Raw genomic sequence first — 12,030 nt, 5'->3', positions numbered from 1 at the left:
AGTCCCCCGGCAGCTTGCTCGGTGCACAGCGAGGCAGACCTGCTGAGAACCTTCGAGGTGCTTCCCTCAGCACCTGAGTGCTGGGCTGCTCCAGGGCTGGCCCATCCCCACTCAGAGGCCCTGGCTGGTCGCGTCTCTCTCCTGGCCCTGGTCTCCTTATCTGTTCCTCCTGCCTCGTGGGTTGTGAGAATCGGATGAATGTGTATATACACTGTGCGCGCTGCAAAGCCCCACGTAGGGGCAGGTGTGCCGTCATTGTCCTGCCGCTGTCTCCTGCCGCGGGTGGGCCCGGCCACTGCCACTTCACAGCCCGGGAGTCTTCCGCAGCAGAAGGCTCTGGAGACTGGAGTTACGCCCGGCCTGCCACCGCGCTGCCGAGACGCGGGTGAGCGATCTTCCTCCTGTTCCTGGTGAGGGGCTGGGCCTGCTCGTGGCCAAGGCTCACTCCAGAACCTTCCTTCTGTGCCTTCCTCTTTGATTCAGATTTGGGGTTGCATCAATTGTCTCTATCAGCCAAAGAGGGTCCTGAGCGGTAGTAACGCAATGACAGGGTCTTTTGAGACCCGGGGCTGATGTAGGTGAATCAGGCAGGATCCTTGTTCAACTCAAATCCACGAACACCATAAAGGGGAACCGCAGGCTCCGTAACTGAGAAGGGCGGGGACTTGACCGTGACGCCGGCTCCGCCCTCCTTCATGTCAGCTGCCTCCTGCCTCGCCTCGCGGGGCAGGAAGGCGCGGGCGGTAGCTGGGCCCTCCGCCAGCTCAGGCTCAGCTCCTTCCCTGATGCTCTGAACCCCTTGCAGGGCTGACTGTCGTCGGCTGGAATCGGTCGATGCCTGCTGCCAGGGGCAGAGGCCGCACCAGGCCTGGGGGACGGCACGCGCTGGATGGCCAGGCCTGGGCACACACTGCCTGGAGAGGGTCAGCCCCGCCTGGAGCCCGTGGTCTGCGCGTGGGGAAGGGATGGTTCACCAGGGAAGCCCAGAGGCGAGTGGACTCCAGGTAGGAGCCCAGCAACCCGGTGGCTTGTTATAACCGCAAGATCACAGCCCCCCTCCCGACTCTAATCAGAAACGGCATTTAAAAAAATATATACAGAAACACCACCGGGTTTTTTATAATTATTATTATTCAAAAATATTTATTTATTTTGGCTGTGCCAGGTCTTAGTTGGGGACACAGACTCTTTAGTTTGTGGCATGCATGCGGGATCTAGTTCCCCGGCCAGGCATCAAACCCGGGCCCCCTGCGCTGGGAGTGCAGAGTCTTATGCACTGGACCAACCAGGGAAGTCCCAGAAACTGCCTTTTAACAAGATGCCCAGGCCGTCATCGTGTGTGCAGGTGGTCTGCCCTACCTCACTTCCCCCCTCTTTGAGGGGGACCTTTTGACTCTGACATGCCATCGACCCTACTGTCCAAAGGGAGCAAACTGAAGCGTGGTTTTTCTTAGGCAGCTTGTGGGGTGTAGAGACGAGACGCTGCCTCCACCAGGGTCCAGGATCCCATCCACAGTCGCCCCCCACCCCCGCCCTGGGGAGCAGAGCATTCATCAGCCGTGCCCATCCTGACCTGGCCGGTCCAGCCTGGCTTTATGAGAATTTTCCATTAACACAGAACACAGCACAGAAGAGAAAAGCCCAGGAAAAGGCCAGCCCCGAGAAAGCAGAGCAGTTCCTCCACCTGGTCTCTGCACCCACCTTATGACCCCCCTTCAAAACATCATGAAGCCTCACTTTCCTCACCCTAATAACGCCCAAGTGAGAGGGTGTGTGCTGTGGCTGTGCCCCGCTGGATCCCCTTTCCAAGCTATCGTGGGCATCGGCTGTTAATGGTTCACAGCTGCCCAGCTCAGGGGGCTGCCCCCAGCCCACCCCTACCACTGCGAGTGACTGCTGACCCCAGAGGGGCCAGCTCCAAGTGCAGCCTCTGCTCGGGGCTGCCGAGGGAACAGGCGACCCTGGGGTCCTGCTGAGACCACATCCCTGGCTCCTTCCTCCACCAGAGCCCACTTCCCACTTCCCTTCTGCAGAGAGCACCTCCCAACAGTTCTCGTTCCCCTTGAACAGAATCCTTGACTCAGGCTTTGCTTCCAAGGACCCCAACCTAAGGCAGTGTCTCAGCGGGATACACGCTCCAAGGCTCTTGCACAGACAAGAGATCGTGAGTAGCATCTTTGTTTAGTTCTGCGTGGTGCTGTAGGCTTTGATCAAAGAGCTGCTGGTAGATGGACAGATTGGAGGTGGCCATGTGCTTTGTGAGATGGTGAAACCCACGTAGAACAAATACCCACTGCTTTTCTCGACCTAGCTTTAGACTTGGGTAGCATTTCAAACGCAGATGCTTCAGACCAAGCATGTTAGCTGTTGTGTTTAATAATAATCATTTTAAAAAGGCTGTTGTTGGTCCGAACGCCTGGGGACAGGGGCCTCTGAGATGTGGGAAAGACCCGAGGGGCTGAGCTGGTCCTTCCCCAGCTTGTGGAAATCTGCTAGGAGACAAGCAGCAACTCCTGAGATCAGGTTTCAAGCACGTGGGTTCAAGAGAGCCTTAGTTGATAGGAGCAGCGTGAACTGTGTCCGTGTGTGGGACAAGAGGCGTTCCGGAGCCAGGTGGCATGATGGTGCATGTGGGTCCTGAGAGGTGGCAGAGACAGTGGCTGAGGGACGGAGGGGACAGGCAGCCTCCACTGCATGCAAGCACTCCCAGAAATTACTGGGGGTGTGTGCGTTGTGGTCTCCTGCAGGAGGAATGGACGCCATAGAGTTCCGGGGGCTGGGGAGCGCTCAATCTTTATTTGCACATAAGAAGCAGCATGTTTCAGGCTGGTGGAGCGGGACACCATGGCCGTCGCTTTCCTACCTCGTCTCCGCGCTAGCTCACGGTGCCTGCTGCTTCGAGGATAATGCTTGTTCTCTCTGCTACTGCCCTTGACATCTCCGCCCTCTGCTCTGTGTGTCCCTCTCTGTCTCCCCCACAGAATCCCAGAGACAGGTTTGGTGTGACTAGTCACCATCTCTTGGACAGAGTTCATTCTCCCCACACTTCGATGTGGCTGTGAGCCTTGAGCTGGCATGCCGGGGGCAGGTACACTCCAGACCCAGTAGCTCCAGCCAGGGTGATGGCAAAATATGAACCCCGGGAACTCTGAGGGATGCCTGAGCACATGTTCCCAGGAGGGGGCTGACAGGGTCGGGGGCTGTCTGGCTGGTCCAGCCGGTGCTCTAGTTTCTCTCTCACTTTTACTGTGCAAATCTCTCTGCAGCCCCCCAGTGACCAGGGAGATGGCCTTGTTGCATGGATGTTGGTTTTGATTGAATTCATGCTCTGCGTAGGATGCTGGAGTTGGAACAAAAATATCCCCTTTGGATTTTCTTTCTGTTCCTATTGCCTCTCCCCGGTTGGTATATGTTTACAGTCACTTCTCCCTAATGCCTGGAGAGGGTTATATAAAATGGGACTGCTCTCTTGGCCATCACTGGGGCGTATTAAGGAAATCTTGCAATATGAGAAAATCAAGAAACAGAGCCAGTGAATACAGCAGTCCCACTTATTGGACAACGTTAAAAAAAACCCAGATATCACTGATAGACCGTATTCTGTGAATACAATCTGTGAATATTCTGTGAATGCAATAAAATTAGAAATACAGGTACACCTCTGAGATATTTCTGGTTCGGTTTCAGACCCCCGCAATAAAGCAAATATCGCAAAGAAGCAAGTCACATGAATTTTTTTTGTTTCCCAGCGTATATAAAAGTTCTGTTTACACTAGACGGTAGTCTGTTAAGTGTGCAGTAGCATTATGTCTTTAAAAAAACAGTGTACACACCTTAATCTAAAAATACTTTATTGCTAAAGACTTCTAACTCCCACCTGAGCCTTCAGTAAGTCGCAGTAGTAACATCAAAGATCACTGATCACAGATCACTGTAACATAAGTATTAACATCTTATTTCATATTATAATAATGAAGATGTTTGAAATATTGCGAGAATTACTAAAATGTGGCACAGAGACGTGATGTGAGCAAAGGCTGTTGGAAAAATGACGCAGATAGACTTGCTTGACGCAGGGTTGCCATAAATCTTCAATTTGTAAAAAATGCATTATCTGTGAAGCGCCATAAAACGATATGTACCTATAATTAACAAAAAACCCACAAAAGCTTCTGTATATTCAGGAATTTATGTGTTTATGTAAAAACACACTTATTAATAATTTACAGATTACAGAAGAAATTGCAATGGAAATGATAAAATATTTATGAATGAATGACTATGAAAACACTATGTTTCAAACCTTGTGTCATGCAAGAGGAAAATTTTACTCTTAAATGTATTCATCAGAACAGAGGACATTTTGAAAATCAAAAAGTCAAGAGTTTAACTTAAGAAGTTAAGAAACGAATAACAGAATATGCCCAAAGAAGGAGAAAAATAATAAGAAAGATAAAAGTAAATTAAGATAGGAGCCCAGATAGCTTTAACTGGGAAGGCTTGTCCACCTCTAATGATGAGGTAATTCTTCATATACAAACTGTTCCAGAGAATAGGGTGAAAAATACTCCCAAACTCTTTTAATGAGGCTGGTAAAACCTTGACAATGAAACCAGACAAGGACAGGACAACGAAGGAAAATTTTCAGCCAATCTCACCCATAAGTAGAATCGCAAAAATCCAAAATGAGATGTTGGCAAATAAAATCCAGAAATATATTTTAAAATGCATCATGACCAAAAAGGCTTTATCAGACATATATAAGATGGTTCAACATCAGAAAATTCTATTAAAGAAATATACCACTGCAGCAGGTAATGGAGAAAAAACATGAACATCTCAATAGATGCAGGAAAAGCATTTGCTAAAATTCAATTTATTTGCAATAAAAAAATCCAAACCCCAAACAAGCAAACAAAACAAAACAAAAACCAAACAAAGCTTCTTTTTAAAAAAAATTTACTTATTTATTTTTGGACGCACCGTATCTTCGTTGCTGCATGTGGGCTTTCTCTAGTTGCGGCCAGCGGGGGTTACTCTTCAGTGCAGTGCGCGGGCTTCTCATTGCGGCATGTGGGCTTCTCATTGCGGTGGCTTCTCTTGTTGGGGAGCGCAGGCTTTAGGTGCGTGGGCTTCAGTATTTGTGGCTCGCAGACTGTAGAGCACGGGCTCAGTAGTTGTGGTGCACGGGCTTCGTTGCTCTGTGGCGTGTGGGATCTTCCCGGACCAGGGCTCGAACCTGTGTCCCCTGCATTGGCAGGTGGATTCTTAAGCACTGCACCACCAAGGAAGCCCAAACAGAGCTTCTTTTTAGGGTTACCTCTGTTGTCTGTTCTGTGCAATCCTTCCCCCTTCCCATTACACTATACCTTCCTCCTCTGCTGCTTTTTTTTTTAAATTAAAAAACATTTTTTTAAGTATAGTTGATTTACAACATCATATTGGTTTCAGATGTACAACATAAGGATTCAAATTTTTATAAATTATACTTTAAGTTATTATAATAAAATATCGGCTATATTCCCTGTGGTGTACGATGTATCCTTGTAACTTATTTATTTTATACCTCTTGTAGTTTGTACCTCTTGTCCCCCTACCCCATCTTGCCTCTCCCCACTTCCCTCTTCCCACTTGTAGCTACTATTTCTCTATATCTGTGAGTCTGTTTTGTTATATCATTCACGTGTTTTATTTTTTAGATTCCTTGTATAAGTGATAATATACAGTATATTTCTTTCTCTGTCTGACTTATTTCACTGAGCATAATACTCTCCAGGTCCATCCATGTTGCTGCAAATGGCAAAACTTGAGTCTTTTATATGGCTGAGTAGTATTCCATTGTATATATACATCACTTCTTCTTTATCCATTCATCTGTTGATGGACATTTAGGTTGCTTCCATATCTTGGCCATTGTAAATCATGCTGCTATGAACATTGGGGTGCATGTATCTTTTTGAATTAATGTTTTCATTTTCTTCAGATATATACTCAGGACTGGGATTACTGGGTCATATGGTAACACTATTTTTATTTTTTGAGGGTCCTCCATACTGTTCTCCATAGTGGCTGCACCAGTTTACCTCCCCACCAGCAGTGCTGGAGGGTTCCCTTCTCTCCACACCCTCTGCAGCACTTGTTTGTTGTGGTCTCTTCCTACTCTTCTTTATCACACTTTCATGGGTAGGCCTTTTTAACATCTTTATTGGAGTGTAATTGCTTTACAATGGTGTGTTAGTTTCTGCTTTATAACAAAGTGAATCAGCTATACATACACATATATCCCGATATCTCCTCCCTCTTGTGTCTCCCTCCCACTAGGCCTTTGCCTTTGTTCCCTCTTCCTGGAATATTCTGGAATATTCTGCTCCCAGATATTCCCAGGGCTCTCTTGCCACTGAGGTATGAGTGGAGCTGTCATCTCATGGAGGCCTTTTCTAAACACTCTAGGTCAATAACTCCCCATCTATTCTTTTTCACATCAACCAGCTCTATTTTCTCTCTTGCATTTATCACAAACATGACCTTGTTTATTTATTTGTTTGCTTGTTCATTATCTCCCCCTTCATATATAAGCACCAAGGACAGTACAATGCCTGGCACACGTCAGGTGCTATATAAATATTTGTTGTGTTAACTGACACGGGGTTTTTGGCTATTACTGGGACATATTCAGGAAATTTTATAATATAGCAAATTAAACTTATGAATAGTTTCAAATGTAATGAAATACTTTTGAGACTACATGTAACAGCAAAGTTGATATGTTGCTCTCTGTAGATATTTATTGATTTTAACTTTTCAGTTTTCTTTTGGTATTTTGCAATGAAAAAATAGTCTGCAACATTTTTATAGTTTTGCAAAACCTGTAAGCCCTAGGCTTTCTGTCTATGATGTCTAATGGAAAAATGGACCTATTTGGGGGAATTATGTAATTTCTCTCTCTTTTTGTCTGTGCATCCAATAAATGGAACTTATTTCGTTTTTAAGGGGAAAGTTGTGTGAGATTCTTTATTTGGTTGACTATGTGGTGAGGTATAGAGAGCTTACATAAGCTGCGTAGTGAGTTAGTCACGCCAGACTTTTCTAACAGATGTCAATGGGAGAGTGGCGCCCTCTAGCGCACATTTGGAGAACTGATGCTGAGTGAATTGGACTTTTGTTCTCTTAAGGCCAGCCTGGCCACGTTTTTATTATAATGCACAAGTCAGGGACCATGTAGGCGGTCAGTAAATACTTTCTGAATGAATAAATGGAACCATGAGGCTTTGCAGAGTGCCCTATGGAAGTGAGTAAAAAAATAAATAAATAAAAGCAGAGTTGTAAAGTTAACTGTCCCCTTAGAGATGAAGTGAAGGTTGATGGCTAATACAGGGGAGAAAATTGGAGGTAGTGAAATTCAACACGTGTTTCTTTTCTGAGTTTCCAGAAGGGAGAAGGAGAAAACATAGAGTAACTTTCCAAACAGAATGAGCCAAAAAGCCGGCAATGAAAGTTTGCTCATGAAAGTGTTAGAGGGACTTTTAAAAAGGGAGTAGACCCCAAAGGGGTTGATACGCCAACTCCATCAGCTGGCTGAGTCGACCACAGGATGTGAGAGAAGGAAGCACGTAATAAGAGCGGGAAAAACAACCACTAGCTGAAAAGTTGTGGGCTGTTTTCATCTGTAAGCAAATCTTTAAAATGTAGATATTACCCTCACATGCGGAATCTAAAATATGATACAAATGAACCTATCTATGAAACAGAAACAGAATCACAGACATAGAGAACAGACTGGTGGTTGCCAAGGGGGAGGGGGCTTGGGGGAGGGATGGAGTGGGAGGTCGGGGTTAGCAGATATAAGCTTTTATGTATAGAATGGATAAACAACAAGGTCCTACTGTAGAGCACAGGGAACTAAATTTAATATCCTGTGATAAATCATAATGGAAAAGAGTATATGAAAAAAGAATGTGTATATGTATAACCGAATCACGTTGCTGTACAGTAGAAATTAACACAACATTGTAAATCAACTATACTTCAATAAAAAATATTGATAAAATGTAGATGTTACTGAGGAAATTTGAACACTTATTGGATACTCGATAATACAGAATTGTTAATTTTCCTCAGTTACAATTAGGTTATTGTGCTTACATAATAAAAGGACCTTTAGCTTTCAGAGCTACATAGGGAATGAAATGCTCTCTGGGATTTGTTTCAGAATTGTCTGGGGCATGGGCGTGAGAAGGTGCAGTTAGAGATGAAACAGTGTTGACTGTGTGTTGATGATTTGAAGCTGGGCGAGAGGGGACCGGGCTCATTAGAGCCTCTGTCTACCATTGTCGTGTGTTGGAAAACTTCCTTAATAACCAGTTGAGGTATGTTTTTGCCTAATCCTTCTGGCTTTTTGAAAGATCCCTTCTTAATACTCCCGAAGAAACGGGAGTGTTGTGGATGTTTTGGGGCAGAGGAGGTGTTTGAGGCTGACTGGCAATGTTGGTTTTGAGCCCTTTCCTTTTGTCCAAGAGATCAGAATGGCTGAGAAGGGGGAGGGGCTAAGAAGGTGCCCTGCTTAATTTACATAGGGGGTAATGTCATTCTACTAGTCCTTTCAAGATGGGGAAAGATGATCTCATTAGATAACTGAGCCAAATCATTTTGTGGTCGGATTGACTTACGGATAGATTAACTGGAAAATCTGAAAAGTTTTCCAAATGCTACTGAGGAAATAAAATTGCAGCAAAGACCTCTTTGCTGTGCATCAGATAGTTGAGTATGAACCGACTTTTGACCTCTAGAATGTTAATTCTACGTTGGAATGCTTTGAGGGTCTTTGTTGTTGTTTTTCTTTTTGTGTGTGTGTGGTACACGGGCCTCTCACTGCCGTGGCCTCTCCCGCTGCGGAGCACACGCTCCGGGTGCGCAGGCTCAGCGGCCATGGCTCACGGGCCCAGCTGCCCCGCGGCATGTGGGATCTTCCCGGACCGGGGCACGAACCCGTGTCCCCCGCATCGGCAGGCGGACTCTCAACCACTGCGCCACCAGGGAGGCCCTTTTTTGTTGTTTTTGAACTAAATGTTTTTAAAAGGAAAAATGACATAAATAATTTTTGAGAGAATCCCAGTTCTTTAGAGTGACTATGTTCCTGCTCTGATCCCGCGGGGGAGGGCAGCGCGGTGCCTCTGGAACAGTAAGAGAGCAGGTGGGGGACACTGAGCCCCTGCCAGTACTTCAGAGACTGATGCCCAGCTGTAACAATACTGTGAGTGAATTTTTGGAAGTAATTTCCGTATTTGCCCTAATTTAGAAAAATTCTGAGGAACACTAGAAATGACTAGGGATCACATCAAGAAATGCAGCGTTAATGTCAACTTCCAGTAGAGACAGGTTCTGGGCTCCACGCTCTGGGTCTTCTTTCTGGACAAGGTGGGGCGGGGGGTGATGCCATGGGACTGGTAGAAGCAGGTATTTGGATTGAAGAGGCTTCAGCTGACTTTTCAGTGGCCACTAGACAGAAATGGCTGTGGTAGGAAGAGCATGGGTCTTGGTGTTAAAACTGGGTTAGAATCCCAGCTCTGCCACTTCTAGCTGTGATCTTGGGGAAACTGGCTCCTAACAGGAATTGTCTGGTTCTCTGCACTCCAAAGGTTGCCTGAAGTAAGGCACAAGTGCCTGTTGGTGAGCGTCCCCCTCTTTCTTTTTTTGTTGTTTATTGCTAACTTAAAAAAAATTGAAATACAGTTGATTTACAATGCCATGTTAGTTTCAGGTGTACAGCACAGTGATTCACACACACACACACACACACACATATATATACACATATATCTATTCTTTTTCAGATTCTTTTCCCTTATAGGTTATTACAAAATATTAAGTATAGTTCCCTGTGCTAGACAGTAGGTCCTCATTGGGTATCTATTTAATATATAGTAGTGTGTATATGTTAATCCCATCCTCCCAAAATATCCCTCCCCACCTTTCCCCTTTGGTAACCATAAGTTGGTTTACTATGTCTGTGGGTCTATTTCTATTTTGTAAATAAGTTCATTTGCATCCTTTTAGATTCCACATGTAACTGCTATCATATGATAGTTGTCTTTCTCTGCCTGGCTCACTTCACTCAGTATGATGCGTCCCCCTCTTTCCAAAGCACTTCCTTCGATGTTCGTTTCCAGGCTGCACCCCTCAATCCTCCGTCCCAGCTGAGCACAGGCACCACCCCCTCCTGGCCACCTGCTTCCCACCCAGCAGGTGGAGGGGTTGCATGACGGGGAAAGTCAGGGGGACCCTCGGGCCCGGAGGGGCATGGCTGGCCCCAGGGTTCTGAACCTGGGTAGGGGTATGCAAATGGAATTGTCAGTGGGTTGAGGTTTCCAGGACTTCTAAAAGGGCCCCAATAAACCCTCCAGAACTTTCACTCGAGGCTGGAAGAATAAAATGAGGAATTTCTGTTTCTCTAATTTGAGGGATTTTAGAAATGGAAGTTGGGACTCCAGACGTTTCTTCGCTTCCACAGTGAACAGAATGGAGGCAACTTTTCCTTGGGTTGGACTTAGTGCCTGAAACCCTTCTACTGGTGCCACCTTCCAGCTGTTAGCCCCCCCCACTGGGTGGGATGCTGAGTCTGAAATGCCCCCCGCACTTCATCTTCCCCTTCCAGATACTGCAGTCCCACCTGGTGAGGCCCGGATCCCTCCTTTCTGGCTGGAATTGTCCTGGGGCCAGATGAGATCCGAGGAAGGCTGTGAGCTGTGGTGGGCACCGTGCCATCCAGAAACAGGGGAGCCGAGGGGGTCCAATTGGGCTGGAAAGACCCCAGTCTGTTTGGGTCTGAGGCCTCACCTGTAACAGGTATATCTTGGTTGAAGGCAATGTACAAGATGTTTGAGGGAAGTGCTGTAAGTTCATTGCACAAAAGTAAAACTACGTACAGGGCTGGTGTGGAGGAGACCGAGAGAGGATGCAAAGAATGTAGTCCTGGAGATGGAGAGAGGATGCAGGAGGGTGGGTGTGGAGATGGAGAGAGGATGCAGGAGGTGGGTGTGGAGAGATCCTAGTGCTGGGCTCCCAGGGGAAACGCCTGAACCAACCCAAAATAGGGTCCACCCAAGCTAGACTCTTGCAACAGGCCCAGCCCAGTGGGTTTCTGGGCCCTGGGCAGTTGGAGGAGAGAAGGGCAAAGTCAGACCAAGTGTGCCTGGAAGGCTGCTCCAGACAGGGTGGGATTGGAGGTTGCGGGGAAGATGCTAGGGCCCAAAGCCAGGATCCCCTTGGTGGGAGACGGCAGAGAGGCGCTGAGCCTGAGGAGTGTTTTGGATCCACAGGTCCTCCAACTGCAAGAAGGGGTGATGCCCTCAAGTTGGCGACCAAGGGGTCACTTCTGGAGAAAGCCCAGAGCTGCAGGAAGTGGCCAGACACCTGCTCCACTGTTGCCAGCTGGGACCCCGCGGGATTTTCTGTACCTCCCCAGGCAAGCGCTCCCTTTCTAAAAGCAAGATAATAAAACCTGCTTCCTGTTTTCACTGATGTAGATTGTGATTACTTGGTGGGTTATTTTTAGGAGAGTTGCCAACATCTTCCGATGAACAACTAATTCCAGGTGCTCTGTGGGGCCCTGGAGAAGCTGCAGGAAGATTGGATGCCTGATGCCCGGCTTCTCTTATAATTCATTAGGCTTCTGGAACGCATGTAGTGAAAGGCAGAAAACATTGTGACGAGAAGTCAGGGGACCTGGGTGTCACACCTTGTGGTGAACTTTATTTTTTATTAAATAAAAGGGTGACTTTTAAATTTTTTCTAGCTTTATTGAGATATTCTTGACATATTATATATGTAAGTTTAAGGTGTATGATGAGATGATTTCATAACCGTATATATCGCAAAATGTTTACTACAATGAGGTTAGTTAACACCTCTGCCCCTCACCTTTTTGTGTGTGTAGTGATAACGTTTATCATCTAATCTCTTAACGACTCTCAAGTATATTATGAGGCTAACCTCATTCTCTGCTTCTCAGAAGGTGCTGACTCAGTCCTGGGC

The 12,030-nt window shown here is 46.6% G+C and overlaps 1 long non-coding RNA gene across 1 annotated transcript; it reads left to right on the top strand.

Annotated features, from left to right (window-relative positions):
- The first annotated feature begins 802 nt into the window (after nucleotides 1-802).
- LOC132597820 (uncharacterized) lies at nucleotides 803-11,450 on the top strand. Its single transcript, XR_009565181.2, has 3 exons — nucleotides 803-1,004; nucleotides 10,652-10,842; nucleotides 11,316-11,450. It is a non-coding gene; the product is annotated as an uncharacterized lncRNA (long non-coding RNA).
- Nucleotides 11,451-12,030: the final 580 nt, after the last annotated feature.

The sequence above is a fragment of the Globicephala melas genome, chromosome 9 (assembly GCF_963455315.2).
Source record: "Globicephala melas chromosome 9, mGloMel1.2, whole genome shotgun sequence".
In the NCBI taxonomy this organism is placed as follows: domain Eukaryota; kingdom Metazoa; phylum Chordata; class Mammalia; order Artiodactyla; family Delphinidae; genus Globicephala; species Globicephala melas.
Note: the sequence above shows the minus strand (reverse complement) of the source record. Positions and strands in the feature narration are given on the sequence as shown.